We start from the raw sequence: 13,703 nt of genomic DNA, 5'->3' as shown, positions 1-13,703 counted from the left end.
GAGTGAGTCCATTTTCACGGGGAACCGACTCTGTGGCGTTAGCAAGAAGTGCAGCTTCAAGCTCGCGCATTGAAAAAGGAGCATCAAGATCATTGCTTGCACAGCTTCTATATTCAGGATAAAAGGGGGACAATTAGGATGGGAGATAAAGATTTGTAAGGGTTGCGAAAACCTCATCGGTAGACTTTGCGGCTAGGGCTTTATGAAGAGTCGGGGCAAGGGCAGAGGTGGTACAAAGAAGTGTTCAAAAATGACTCCAGGTTCATTTTTTATGGAGCTCCGTGTCCAGATAGTTACATAGGGAGTTGCATCGATAATCCTCAAGCGTAGCACAATATGCCACAATATCGTCTCGCCAATTTGAAAGGGAGGACTGCAATTGGATGTTGTAGGGCTGCGGTTTGGCTGTTCGGAGAAGCTATTTGCGACGCTTCTATAGAATCACTATCATTAACAAATATTGCTGTCACCAATATCATTAACAAATATTGCTGTCACCAACACCATTAAACTCAGACAAACAACCACGATCAATATTCGTCGCTACCTATGACTAACGAAAGTTCTTCACTGAGAGCTTTGAAGGTAAACAGAATGCCGCGGGATGCTTCTCGCGGACGCACGCACGGACAGACGTACACAACCCTCTGGAGACTAGGAAGGCCTTATCCTTAATTCTACTTAACCTACACTCTCTTGCATCGAGCAGGCGGCAGACATTTTATGAAGTTTTTCGCGTTTCGATTCGATTCAAAAGACAGTTATAACCACTTCAGCCGGCAAAAATTATATGGTGAAATATTATTTCTGCTAATATATGTGCACAAAAAAAAGAATATTAAAAATTGTGCACCTAAAGGCACCGAAGTAATATGGTCACAAAAGCAAAACAGTCCTAAAGAAGCATATGGTGTGAACACTTTGAACTAATGTGAACTAAAGAATAACATCCAGATTGCAAAAGCTGAATCAGTGAAATACCTCGGTGTACACATTTCATGTGACCTAACATGGATACAGCATACTAACCAGATAATAAATTCTGCTAACCGCGCTCTAGGTTATATACGACGTAACCTTTCTATCGCTTCTCCCCCTATTAAACAACTTGCTTTCCAAACGTTTGTGCGTCCTAAACTAGAGTATGCTAATGCTATTTTTGACCCATACCAAAATAACCTTACTAATGCCCTCGAATCTGTTCAGAACAGAGCTACAAGATTCATTTTGTCAAATTATTCATACTATTCGAGTATTTCGGCACTAAAAGCACAATTAAACTTACCCTCCCTAGCCTCACGGCGTAGAATCGCGCGCCTTAACCTTTTTCATAAATTTTTTTTATTCTTTGCCATCTGATAACACGTACATAAAGAGAGCCCACCGTATCTCCCGCTCCAGCCACATTAATGCAGTGTATCCCCCTCAAGCTCACACTACTACTTTTCAGCAGTCTTTTTTCTTGCGCACCGCACAGGACTGGAATGGCCTGCCCACCGAAGTCGCTACAGTCATCGACCCCAAAATATTCAAACGGCTCATTGAAAACATCTCATATTGATCATCGACCCCAAAATTTTCAAGCGCATCATCGAAAACACCTCATTAAGATTTTTGTTATACTTATATGCCCTGTAACGCCCACTCCCTCATGTAATGTCTCATCAGAGACCTTTGAGGAATAAATAAATAAATAAATAAATAAATAAATAATGTCTGTCAAGATAGCTAGCTAAAGCAAAAACAGTCATGCGCTTGAAAAGTGTACCTCTTCAAGTATTATTTTATCACACAAGAAAAACCTAAAGAAAGAGGAAGCTGCCCCAACTCCTTCGAATAGTTATGTGAAAATGTTATTTACAAATGAGGGACTCTGTTATTGATTGCTCATTGATGTTCAAATTAAGCTAGTAATGTTTATCTCACGTCGTTTATGCGAATCCAATCATTTTATTGGTTCTCTGCTTGAAATGTATATTATGTGCAATTATAAACTTGTCTAGCTGCCTAACACAATGTTAACAACTTAATTGCTTCAGTCATGCAAACTCTTCACTATATGACTCGATGTCTAACCTCAGACCCTTATTTCTTCCCATACAGACAGTAGACAATTGGTGCACAGGGACATAAGTAGTATTAGATGAAGATACAAACCAAAAAGCATATATTTTACTACATAATTCTGCCATAATTCATGATTTCAAGTTTTAGGGCCCAAATTAATATTTTCATGCCCTCATCTTTATTACGCCCTTAACTTATTATCTGGCGTTATTTATTATATGCTCTTCATTTTATTAATTAAGGGTAATGTTTCAGTCATCATATTCGCATTCTACAGAGCACTGTCGACATGTGTAGAAAGAATTATCCAGTAAATTCTATGGCGAGTGCATTAAATCTCTGTTTCATAGTCGCATTGGGAGGTGCAATAAAGATTTGAAAACAAAATTAAGAGAACCGCCCCAACGCCAGATACGAGCCATCGTACTTCCGAGCCTGTGCCGAGAACGCTAACCGCTACATTATGCTGAGTTTTATTGTTCCTTGGCTTCACCGGAATACTTTCAGAAAGGAGAAACCTGAAGAACGCATGCCTAAAATCCCCGGCTTGCGCAGTGGGTGCCCACCCCTCCTCGGAATTTCTCCACTATTGCAAATGTCATACCTCCAAGAGCCACGCCTAAGATATTTGAATTGTAGCCAGCATGGCCGCTCTTCCAGAGCAGCATATTCTCACACGCAAGGCTCATACGGAGTTTGCAAATATTGTGTGTATTGCATTGCCTGCACCTTCTTTCTCTCACCATGGTTGACCTAAAGGACGTAAGCAAGCTGTGCAAAGATGTAGCCGACTTGGGTTTTGCTCAGCCTGGTTCTGAGCATATAAGACTCGCTCAGAACCTGGGTATCTGTTTTCTTGACAGGCGTATAACGGTAATTTAAAGAAAAGAGCGCGCCGAGGAATTTGAAAAAGCCCGCAGCTTCCTTTAAGAACCTTCACGAGCCGTCACAGAGGCTTTACGAGCATGTCCAGTGAGTGCGAAAAGATAAGGCGAATGAGAACTAAGGCCTATTAAGCACAGCTGCCTTTCAAGAGTTTCTTAATTGAACCTTTTCTTGTGACTACACATGCCCACCTGCAGCAAGCTGATGCACTGACAAATCATTACCCGCAACACTCTACAGGAAGAAATGGGTTGTCACTAAGCATGCGGCTATAAAAAGAGCTTCGCACAAATGTTGCCAGTATTTGGTGCATTACCTGATACCTTCTTTCTCGTAGAATGCATGCCCTGAAGGAGGTAGGCAAGCAGTGAAAAGAATATTTTGTAGACTTTAGCCTGAGCAGATACGAAAGTTAAAGCCAGCTGTTTCGTCTGAGAGCCACGAATTCTGCCCCTCTGTGTCATGTAATGTTTTTAGTCAAGTCCAGAGGAACCAATTAAATTGGAATGAAACCACCTCAAAGTATGCAAACAGAAATGCTCTGTATTGTACCTATTTTCCAAGTAAAATCTTTAGCGTATGTCTTAATTAGTAGCTGCACATATTACCTCTAATTTCTTCTGTGAAACGTGAATTCCCGACTATACTCTGTCAGCCAGAAAAGGGCGACGTCTTCAGCGGATCTTTCGCATTGAGCGATGAAGAATCCACGAATAAGGGCATTGTCAATTTTCCTGAGACAAACATATTTAAGACATAGGGCGAACCAAAAAGGCAGTAAGCAGGCAAACTTAGGCAAACAGATGATTTCAGTGAAATAATTGACCTGGGTCAGCAGTTAGACTTCGACGCAACTCATTATTAAAATGTTTGAGACTCGTCAGCAAAATATCACTAACAATTGCTACAGTGCTGGGAGCGAGCCTCTAGACCTGGTGAGACCGTGGACTGCATCGAACCGCTGCTCTCAACGACCTCAATGTCGCATAATGGACTTGTAGTATATTTTATGGAGGTGTTGGGCATTAATCCCAGTACCTCTCGCACACACGCTATGTCCAAGCACAATTCTTTCGTGATGGAGTCATTTGACTCGGATTTCGTGAATGGGCTGTTGGCGCAACCTACTTGTAGTTACCGATGCCAACAGGGCGCTGCACATGAACAGTGCCAAGGCGGCTACCACTTGTGTCTACGTACACTTCAGTAGGCTCTTCAGGGTCGAAATGGCACAGGATGGGTGGTGGTGTGGGATGCGACGCAAAGTACTGATATCTTCGCATTTGGGAGCCCACTAAGAAATACTGCAATGTTCCCGAAGCGGTGCGTCAGCGGGTTCACACTGACAGCAAAGACGTGCGTAAAACGCCAGAAATATGAGCAGAGGCACAAGGAGCTCCGAATTTGCTCGATGGTAGTATGTTTTGCAAAGGCAGTCAGAGCACGGAGTTTTCTGATGTCAGTGCGGATACTATTCCTGGACACAAAGTGGCCTAAAATGGTCAAGTGAAGAGCAGAGAAACGTAACCACTATTCTAATGCTCCAAGACTGTGAAAGCAAAATTGTGACAGACGTTGTCAATGATATTTGAAAGGTCAATGGATCAGTGCTGCCTGGCCAGTTTCGTTTGATACCCCCTCAAATACAGAGCTTTCAATAAGAAGCTGAGGTTTAATACTGCTGCTTCTGACACCACTCGCCTGGCTTGACCTTATGAAGTAGATGAAGGCTTGCCGCGTAGGGCCTAAAGGAGCCTTGCACATATTCGTAATCTACACTACAGGGACAGACTAGGTATTGCGTATACCTTTGTTATTAATGTAATATGCCAAAAAAACGGAAGTAGCGGGCAGAAAACTAGCCACTGATATGCCTGGTAAACTCCAGGCAAAAGTAGTGTAATGGAAAGTGAAAATTGTTCTAGAGAACGCATCATCATCATCATCAGCCTGATTATACCCACTGCAGGGCGAAGGCCTCTCCCATATTTCTCCACTTAACCCGGTTCTGTGCTAGCTGCATCCACTTGACCCTTGTGAACTTCTTAATCTCATCCGCCCACCTAACTTTCTGCCGCCCCTCCTACGCTTTCCTTCCCTTGGAATCCAGTTTGTTACCCTAAGCGACCATCGGTTATCCTCTCTTCGCACTACATGTCCTGCCCATGTCCATTTCTTCTTCTTAATTTCCACTAGAATGTCGGTAACTTGAGTTATTTCTCTGACCCACTCTGCACGCTTCCTATCTCTTAATGTTACCCCTACCATTCCATAGCCCTCTGGGTTGTCCTCAACTTAAGTAGAACTCTCTTGGTTAGCCTCCACGTTTCAGCGCCATAGGTGAGTACAGGTAAAATGCAACTGTTGTATACTTTCCTCTTGAGCGATACCGGTCAGCTGCTAGTCATAATCTGCGAGTGCTTGCCAAATGCGCTCCATCCCAATCGTATTCTTCTTGTTATTTCCTTTTCGTGGTCCGGATCTGCGGTTACTACCTGTCCTAAGTAGACCTCTGCTGCTGCTGCTGCTGCCGCTGCTGCTGCCGCTCTGCCGCTGCCGCTGCCGCTGCCGCCGCCGCCGCCGCCGCTGCCGCCGCTGCTGCCGCCGCCAACTGCTGCCGCTTCTGCCGTTGCCGCTGCCGCTGCCGCCGCCACCGCCGCCGCCGCCGCCGCCGCCGCCGCTCGGTGGCCCCGGGTCTTGTTACGGACGAAGGAGGGAGGGCAGTGGAGCGGCAGGAGCGCGCGCAGTAGACCCGCACTCAGATTCATTAAACGTCACATATCATGACCATTAAGCATATTCTTTATATTCTTTCTGCCCTCTGTTCTTCTGTTGTCATCGCTTGCCGCCACGTAACAACATGAAACTAGTCCCGGACATACGCGTCAACCTGCTTGCACATGTATTGTAAACCATCATTAAAGGCCCCCTGAAACGCCATTTACGGCGTATTTTGATGCTACATGTGCTTAGAGGTGGTCTTAGTGAGCATCGAGATCACATTCAAAAAGCTCTGCGTGTTAGCTGTAATTTACAAATAATTTTGGAAAATTGCTGCTCGCAGCCGATTTGGGCGACTCACCACCGTGCGTTTTCAGCCGCCCAGCCCATGCGACGTCATTGCGGTTAGCGTTATCATTGGCCATGGCCATATGACGTCACGTGTAATTTTTGCAATTATAGATTTAAAAATTAGCACTATTCTTCCTGAACGTAGTACTTTATTCGTTAGTTACTATTGTACATTAAAGAAAGGTAAGAATTCTGCGCGCATCTTGATAGAAGCGGAACACTTCCGGCCGAGAGAGATCCGTCTGCTCGCAAAAGCACGTGTTGCCCGGTTGTCAGTCTTGAAATCTCGCGATCCCAACTGCTGCTGCTTTTTTTCTGGTCTGCAATGGACCACCATTGCTGTGTAGTTGGCTGTAAAGCCGAGGACAGGAAAGATGTTATAATGTGACATCGTGTCCCTACAAAGCAAGGTGTCACGCGGGAAGCTGGCTCCAACTCGTCGGGCTGTCATCGTCGGACAAGCGCCAGGAGCACAGAGTTTGTGGCCGCCACTTTTCCCCTGATGCATACCAGTATAATCCCAGTTTGGCGCAGCAAACTAGCCTCAACGTGAGACGTTAAAGCCTCAAGTCAGACGTTGTGCCGACGCAGTTTCTCCCTGGAATGGTAAGTTTTCTGGGTTGCCAGTTATTGCGGAAACACGCGTAGCATGGCTCGGAGTCTCGCATGGAAGTGCATGAAGCCTAACGGAAGTTTTGCAGGCGCAGATTCCTTCCGCGCAAACCGCTCTTGCGAGAGGACCACAACAAGTTAAGGCGCTGAAACTGTATGAAAGGGAGCTCTCGCCCAGCGGCGCGCGGATAAGGAAAAAAAAAAAAAAGATAAGGCGACCTGCGCACATGGAACCATGAATTAACATACACTAACGTGTACGCGATCACAACAATCGTAGTATAATTTGCCTGGGTGGTGCAGTGGGTTAGGGTGGTCGATTGCTGTGCCCAAGGCGCAGCGGCGCTTTTCGACAGAAGCGCAAGAAAGGTGCCCGCGTACCGGTGCGGACAAAAGTAAACGGAGCACGCTTTTTCTTCTATCATTTTTCACTCGGTGCATATTTAAAACTGGTAGTCGTGGTATACGTGGACCGGTATTAGACGCAGGTGCCCTTTCACGGACAAATAATTGCTGATCTCCAGTGAGGAAGGCGTTATTTTAATTTGACTGAAAAAGCCTAGCTGCTCCGTTTACTCACGTCCGCACCTGTACATGTGCTGTGCGATGTCACTCAGTGCTGTGCGGCGCCTCGTCTGAGTCGAATTTGGGGCGTTGAACCCCATAAACCAAGCCTGACTTGTAATAAAAAAATACCAGCATACTAATAACAATACAGACCAACTGCACCCCCCCCCCCCCATCTACCTTAACATATTCTTATTTTACAGTGCGTCTAGTCTACTCTTGATCTTTGCCTTTTAACCCTGTATATGCACGTCTTTCTTATTCAGGAAGCGGAAAATTGAGGGAAAATTGGCTCGTTATGATACAATTAATGAAAGGAGCCAACAGTTGAGTCCAAGGTAAATGTAAATTTTTTTTTAATACTTTTGTGGCTGTTATTGATCAGAATTAGTCCTGTAACGATTTTAGGCAGAAAGATAATTAAATACCAAGTGGAAGGAAAAATAACATGTGGAATATAGATAAAAAAAAAGAAGGTATCCCCTATGTTTACCTTGCACTTGCAGACTGTTGCCTCCTTTCATTCTCATTCATGTGCAGAATAATAAAACTGCCATTAACACAATGTTGATTACGCACAAATTTCCTTTCTTTTCCTAGCATGGCAAACCATCATCGCCAGGAAGCCCGAAAACCTCAGCACTACACAGGTTTCCTCTGGACAGGTTAGTACTGTGATCATGGTATTAATAACAATGTATATATACTTTTATATTTATATTTATGTATATTTAGGCCACATATATAACTTTGGAATATGATGCACACATATATAATGGCTCTATTGCTAGAAGCTATATAAACTAGCACAACTGTTGCTATGTCATTATGCTTTCATGCAGTTATGTGTTCAATCATTGCTTCAGGCACCTACCGGAGGTTATCCAAATACCACATCTCTTCGTGTAGAGGTGAGAATATTTTGGATAGTTCATTTTGTCCAGTGGATGATGCAAGTCTTTTCCGTTACATGCTTAATTTTCAAGTGTACTGAACAGCTTTGTATTATATTGCATATGATGGCTCTATTGCCTGAGTAAGTAAGCTATGCAAATTTGTGCAAATGTTATGTCTGCTTCCATGCAAAAGCTCGATCATCGCTTGAGGCACCTTCTGGAAGCAATTAAAATGTAGCTCTTCCTCTAGAGATGAGATTATTTTGGAGTTCAAATAGTTAATTTTGTTTAGTGAATGATGCAAGGATTTGGTGTGCACTGGCGCACCAAAACAAGAAACTCGGAGCACATATATTAACTGGATTAACATGGGAGACCCAACGTTCAAAAATAATGAGCTGCTGGATTGGTTCATGGAACAGTGTATTACTCGACTGTCCTGCACTGTGTCTTTTGTTTGTGCTGCTAACATGCCTCCAAATTTTTCAGGGCTCTTGAAACTCCACAAACTACAGCTTGTCTGTGCAAATTTTTTAATCATATCAGTTCTCCACTTTCAGAATATTTGTGTATGTGTAGCAAGTTGACAATGGTTGCATTTTGTTACGGGCAGTTCACTCTATACAGTACCTGAAAATGAAAGCATGAAAAATTTCAAATCTGCAACCATCATTATAATATGAATATCTGTTTGCATGAAGCATCACAAGCGGGGCCTTCAACTACTCGCACGCGTACTGTGGCAACACAATGTGGGGGTGCCATTCTGTTAGTAAGTCATTATTGATAAAGATGTTGCAGTGTTGTGAAAATGTATTAAAAAGCTTTATGATTGATTACATTAAACATAGATGGGGTACTTGCCAATAATTTTAAATATATGAATTTTTTCCAGGTACACAGGTGTCTATTGGACTTAAATCTCTAGTCAGCACCAAGGTTCAGAGAAGCCTGCCACCAGAGAAGTCGGTGGCAGGCTGCTATCACTGGCCGCTCGTTAGAACAGAACTTATTTCATCCACTTTTGTGAGTTTGCTGGCTATGGCAGGCAAAAAAATTGGTCATTCCAGCACTGTTCATTCGGCAAAAAAAAAGAAAACTTGACGAAATACGTCACCTATGTGTCACATAAACACTCAGTCAAACCTGCAAATATACCCTCCCTGTGACACAGTCCATTCGAATGATAGCGTTCATAACTCTCATGCATGGCTTGACATGATTAAGGATGTGGTAATACTCACAATGGGTCAACAAATATTGCCTTGATGAGTCTATAGAGACCATGCCTCAAACATACCTTGCACACCACTAATCTCGGACGTGGTGTTAGGATATTCACAGTTGCGTCAGGTGGCAAAAGGGCAATCTTTCCTTACACAATATGGTCATGCTGTGTCTGCCTAGTGTACATTAGTGCTGTCTTTAGAGCTACTACGGAGCCATCACATGCACTTTGAAGTTTAATTTTGCACAAATATTTGAACAAATCACTAAGATGCACAAGGATATTTGATTCTGTTGTGAAAAAAATATACGTTGCGTAGCCCTAAAGTGTACCTAATTTGCCATGGCATTTTTCTGTTCCCTGTTTATAGAACGAAAAAAAAAATGCATACCTACTATAAACTTTGACAGCAGCTTTATTTAGCACATTTTACAGCCAAGACATTTCGAGATGAACATCCACGGCTACTACGTATTAGTTCATAATATTAACAATCATATGGCACCAATCGCTGACGTCACTGCACTTCTTTTTCAGCGACCATCAGGATGAAACGGCCCAGTCAGCGATTGAGGAACCCCTCTACAAAGAGCGAAAATTCCTTGTGTTCGAAAGTTGCCTGAGGCAGCCTCTTGAGATCTGAACAATGTGCGGGCAAACAAGAACCCTTTACTTTAGCATAACGGGAAGCCTTGTGACTGTGAAGAGGACATGCTCACTGCAGCATTTCTTCCTCTGGAAAAGCCAACCACTGGTTGAAGGAAAGGCAGCAAGAAATGTCCTCCTGGCTGCAGGCATCTTGTTCTCTGGCTGCGGTATAGCTTCTTTTCTTCGGTTCCTGCAATCGATCGGGTTGCAAAGCATCACAGAGAGGACCTACTACAACTACCAATGGGCATACTTGCTACCTGCCAGAAATGAGGTTTGACAATAAGGATATCTCTCTTACAACATTCAAGTCAAAGTATACGTCATTAACTCGATAACTAGATGTCGCGTCCTTTCATGACAACAACTTGAAGCTACAGTGCAACATATAAAACATATAAAATGCAGCATATATGCAACAGCGGAGGCATTGCAGTGCAATGCACCTGCTATTGCACATATCTGTTGCCTTTGGCTACATGTTTAAAAGACCAGCTGCATGCTCTAGTACTGATAGCCTAATTTTTGCAATATTTTTTTCGTAAATGTGCCGTGAGAAAAGTGAAAAGCAATGCAGCATTTGAAAGCTGCCCCCCTCATCCTAACATGCATTAAGGCAACCACATGACTGCAAGTTTGTAGCCTCTAAATTGAACATCTTCTTTGCAGCTTTTTCAGCAAAGGCAAGCAGAACTTGCTAGTGAGCTTGTAGGGACAACAACAGACCTGGCAGGTCGCTGTGACTCGCCAGGCTACAGCGCAAAGTACATGACTTACAGTGTACTAGCTGTGCAGAATGGAGCCATTTTGCACGCTGCACAAGATCAAGTCGGTGAGGTAATGCAACTCATTCTTTCCGAGAACTGAGATTGCACTAACATCACATCCTATCTTACGGCATTTCAACCCTTCTGCTCCAACTTCAGTACACACGGACGCAAGGGGCATAGGCCTCAGTGCTGTCCTCGTTTAGCTCTATGACGACTGTGAACATGTGATTGCTCACGCCAGTCGGACTCTAAGCAAGACTGAGCCCAACTACACCATCACCGAGCAGGAATGTCTCGCGGTTGTTTTCGCCGTGCAGCGGTTTCGCTGCTACCTGTACGGAGAGCCTTTCGTAGTAGTAACCGATCACCATTCCCTATGCTGGCTACTCAATCTCTGTGATCCGTCTAGTCGCCTAGCCCGCTGGGCACTTCGCTTGCAAGAATACGACTACAGCATTTCATACAAAAGTCGCCGACGGCACGCAGATGGAGACTGCCTCTCCTGGTTGCCACCTGCCACGACGGAATGCGACGCGGACAACTTTGATCATTACGTCACTGCTTTATCTCAGAGATTTCCAGATACTCATACCTTTTGAACCGACGAACACACCGATCAGCATCTGGAGTCGTTCTTAGCTGCTGCTCAAGACCCAACCTCGAACAGCCAGTTTTGCCTATGCCTATGCCTATGTGATGGCCTGCAAAACATAAAGGTTTACTCAGATACTGGCCTTCGCTTCCTGCTGGTAATACCTGAAATCTTACCGCTACCGACCAACTCTGCAACTACGATACCTCATTAGATAAGAAGGCTGTGAGAATCCGTTTTTCTACAGACTGTCCGTTAATTGAATATTCTTTTCGCCTTTGTTTAAACTTTGACCTGGCTTAGTATTTTACGCTGTGTTTTTGTGTAACTCTCGCCCTTACTTGCTATCTCTGGAATACTTGCTTTGTTATTTTATAGTCTTCTTTATCGGAGCGTTTGTTCATTGTCAGTTTTTTCTCTTGTAATTTATTGAGTCGTTTTTTATTACTATCATGTCCTGGTGTTTTATTAATTTTTTTATGCACTGTAATTTGGATACTACCTATATATATGTTCCCACTGTGTGTTAAAAAAGTGACGCATAAATTTATTCCTTGATCACACACCAACACACGCACTTCACTGGTTAACTGTGTTTTCAAACCTCATAGAGGGACGACGGGTAACCTTAAAGGGTATCCCGCGCCTCTGTTAATCGTCAAGGCGGGGTTTGTGACAATATAGAACAGACCAAAACTGCAGGAAAGGTATTACATATGCTAATAAATTACAAAAATTACAAAAAGGTCAATGAGCTGCAAGGATTCATGGAATTTGCCAACTTTGAGAAAAATTTGTGGCACAACCTGCATACTCTAGTGCAGTGAAAAGAACTGCTCCCCCCCCCCCCCCCCTAAAAAAAAGAAATTGCAAGAGTGCATTCAATTCTGCTTAGGTGCAGTAATGTGAAAGCACTGCGAATTATGTCACACTGCTTAAATTAGTCCGACATTACGCTAGCAAACCTCGGCCGCACTCGTCCAGATGGCGTATGTGTATGCCATATTTAGCCAGGTTAAATGAAGGAGTGGTGCAGATGGAACTTCATGAAGATCACAATGTTTGCCGCACAGCTGAACAGTATGTTGTAGTTTGAACTTGATGAAGAAAACGATGCTTATTGTACAGCATGAGAGTGTGTTGCAAAGTGCATTGCTCGTACCGTAGACAGGGAATGCCTCAGCCCACATAACCAAAGCAGAAGCCAGTGGAGGCCGCTTGGAACCGTCAAAGCCGACAGCCCACCATCACACACCCGCGTAACTGGTCGGAATGCCCTGCCCCAAGGAAGGTGACCTCTTCCCCTTGGATAAGTGCTCCCTTCTTCTCTCCTTGCAAATTTCATCGTGGTCTTTTTCTGCAAAGCTGTTAATTCTTCAGTTCTGTTCCTTCTTTCTGGTGCTCTGTCCTATACTGCCTTTCGTTTTCCTTCGACAATCCTGCACAGATGAATACAATGTAAACACCAACACTGGAAAAAGCGACCATGAAAAGAAGCCACAGAAGAGGAGATATGCGGATAGAAAAGCGACATTAAAAACTAGAAACATATTCACAGATCTCAAAGAAGCAAGATAGCAAGCCAAGCTGTCGACAAAGTTCAGGCCCCAGAAATTGCAAGAGAACAAGTTAAAAACATCCTTATCAATAGTGCCAAATGAATGAATATGAAAGAAGCTCCTCGCTCTATAAAATTCTCGAGGAATAAATATTAGAACAGGCAATGACAAGGTCTCCCAGCCCAACTAAGTGATTCCTGCGGTACAGGCCACAAAATGAGAAGCAGTGGCTACCTTAGCTGGCAGAATTCGTGTACATATATTCACTGTGAAAGGAGAGCGATGTAATGCACAGTTAGATACAGCTGATAATCAAGAAATAGGGGATTATGTCCAGGCATGATAGCTGCTGATAGCAGAGACAGCTAAAATAAGGGTTTTAGAGCATTCGCTCTACTTCTCCCGTGCACAAACCTCAAAGTGAATGCAATGTTGACTTTGAACTCTCACGCTGTGCAGCAAACAATGTCATCTTTATAGCTTAGACATGAGAGCCCTATGCTATTGCCACAACCTATCACACCTCGTAGTAACACTACAGCACACTCTCGCACTGTACAGTAAACATCGCCTCCATCAATTTCTAATTGCAAGACATTTTCGTGCGCTACAATGATCATCGTCTTAATGTTTCATCTACTCCTCCTTCATTAAACTTACGGAAATACACCATGCACATAAGCCACCTCACTAAAGACGGAGGTTGCAACCGTGCCAGACAGCCTGCCGAGACCATTGAACAAAGAGAAGCCAAACTAGCCCATTGCCAAAAAGCTGAGCAAGAGTGCAAGCGAGCCAAGACCGAAG

General features: G+C 43.7%; 1 long non-coding RNA gene across 2 annotated transcripts; it reads left to right on the top strand.

The window, feature by feature from the left end:
- The first annotated feature begins 6,354 nt into the window (after positions 1-6,354).
- On the top strand, positions 6,355-11,981 carry LOC146174411 (uncharacterized). Of its 2 annotated transcripts, XR_014702147.1 has the most exons (4): positions 6,355-6,630; positions 7,804-7,868; positions 8,070-8,114; positions 9,865-11,981. It is a non-coding gene; the product is annotated as an uncharacterized LOC146174411 (long non-coding RNA). The 2 variants fall into 2 exon arrangements; XR_014702148.1 differs by lacking the exon at positions 6,355-6,630 and having other exon boundaries at positions 7,702-7,868.
- The last annotated feature ends 1,722 nt before the right edge of the window (positions 11,982-13,703 follow it).

Source organism: Amblyomma maculatum, chromosome 11 (genome assembly GCF_055883805.1).
Source record: "Amblyomma maculatum isolate TAMU_Amacu chromosome 11, ASM5588380v1, whole genome shotgun sequence".
NCBI lineage: Eukaryota > Metazoa > Arthropoda > Arachnida > Ixodida > Ixodidae > Amblyomma > Amblyomma maculatum.
This window is presented reverse-complemented; position numbering and strand designations above follow the sequence as displayed.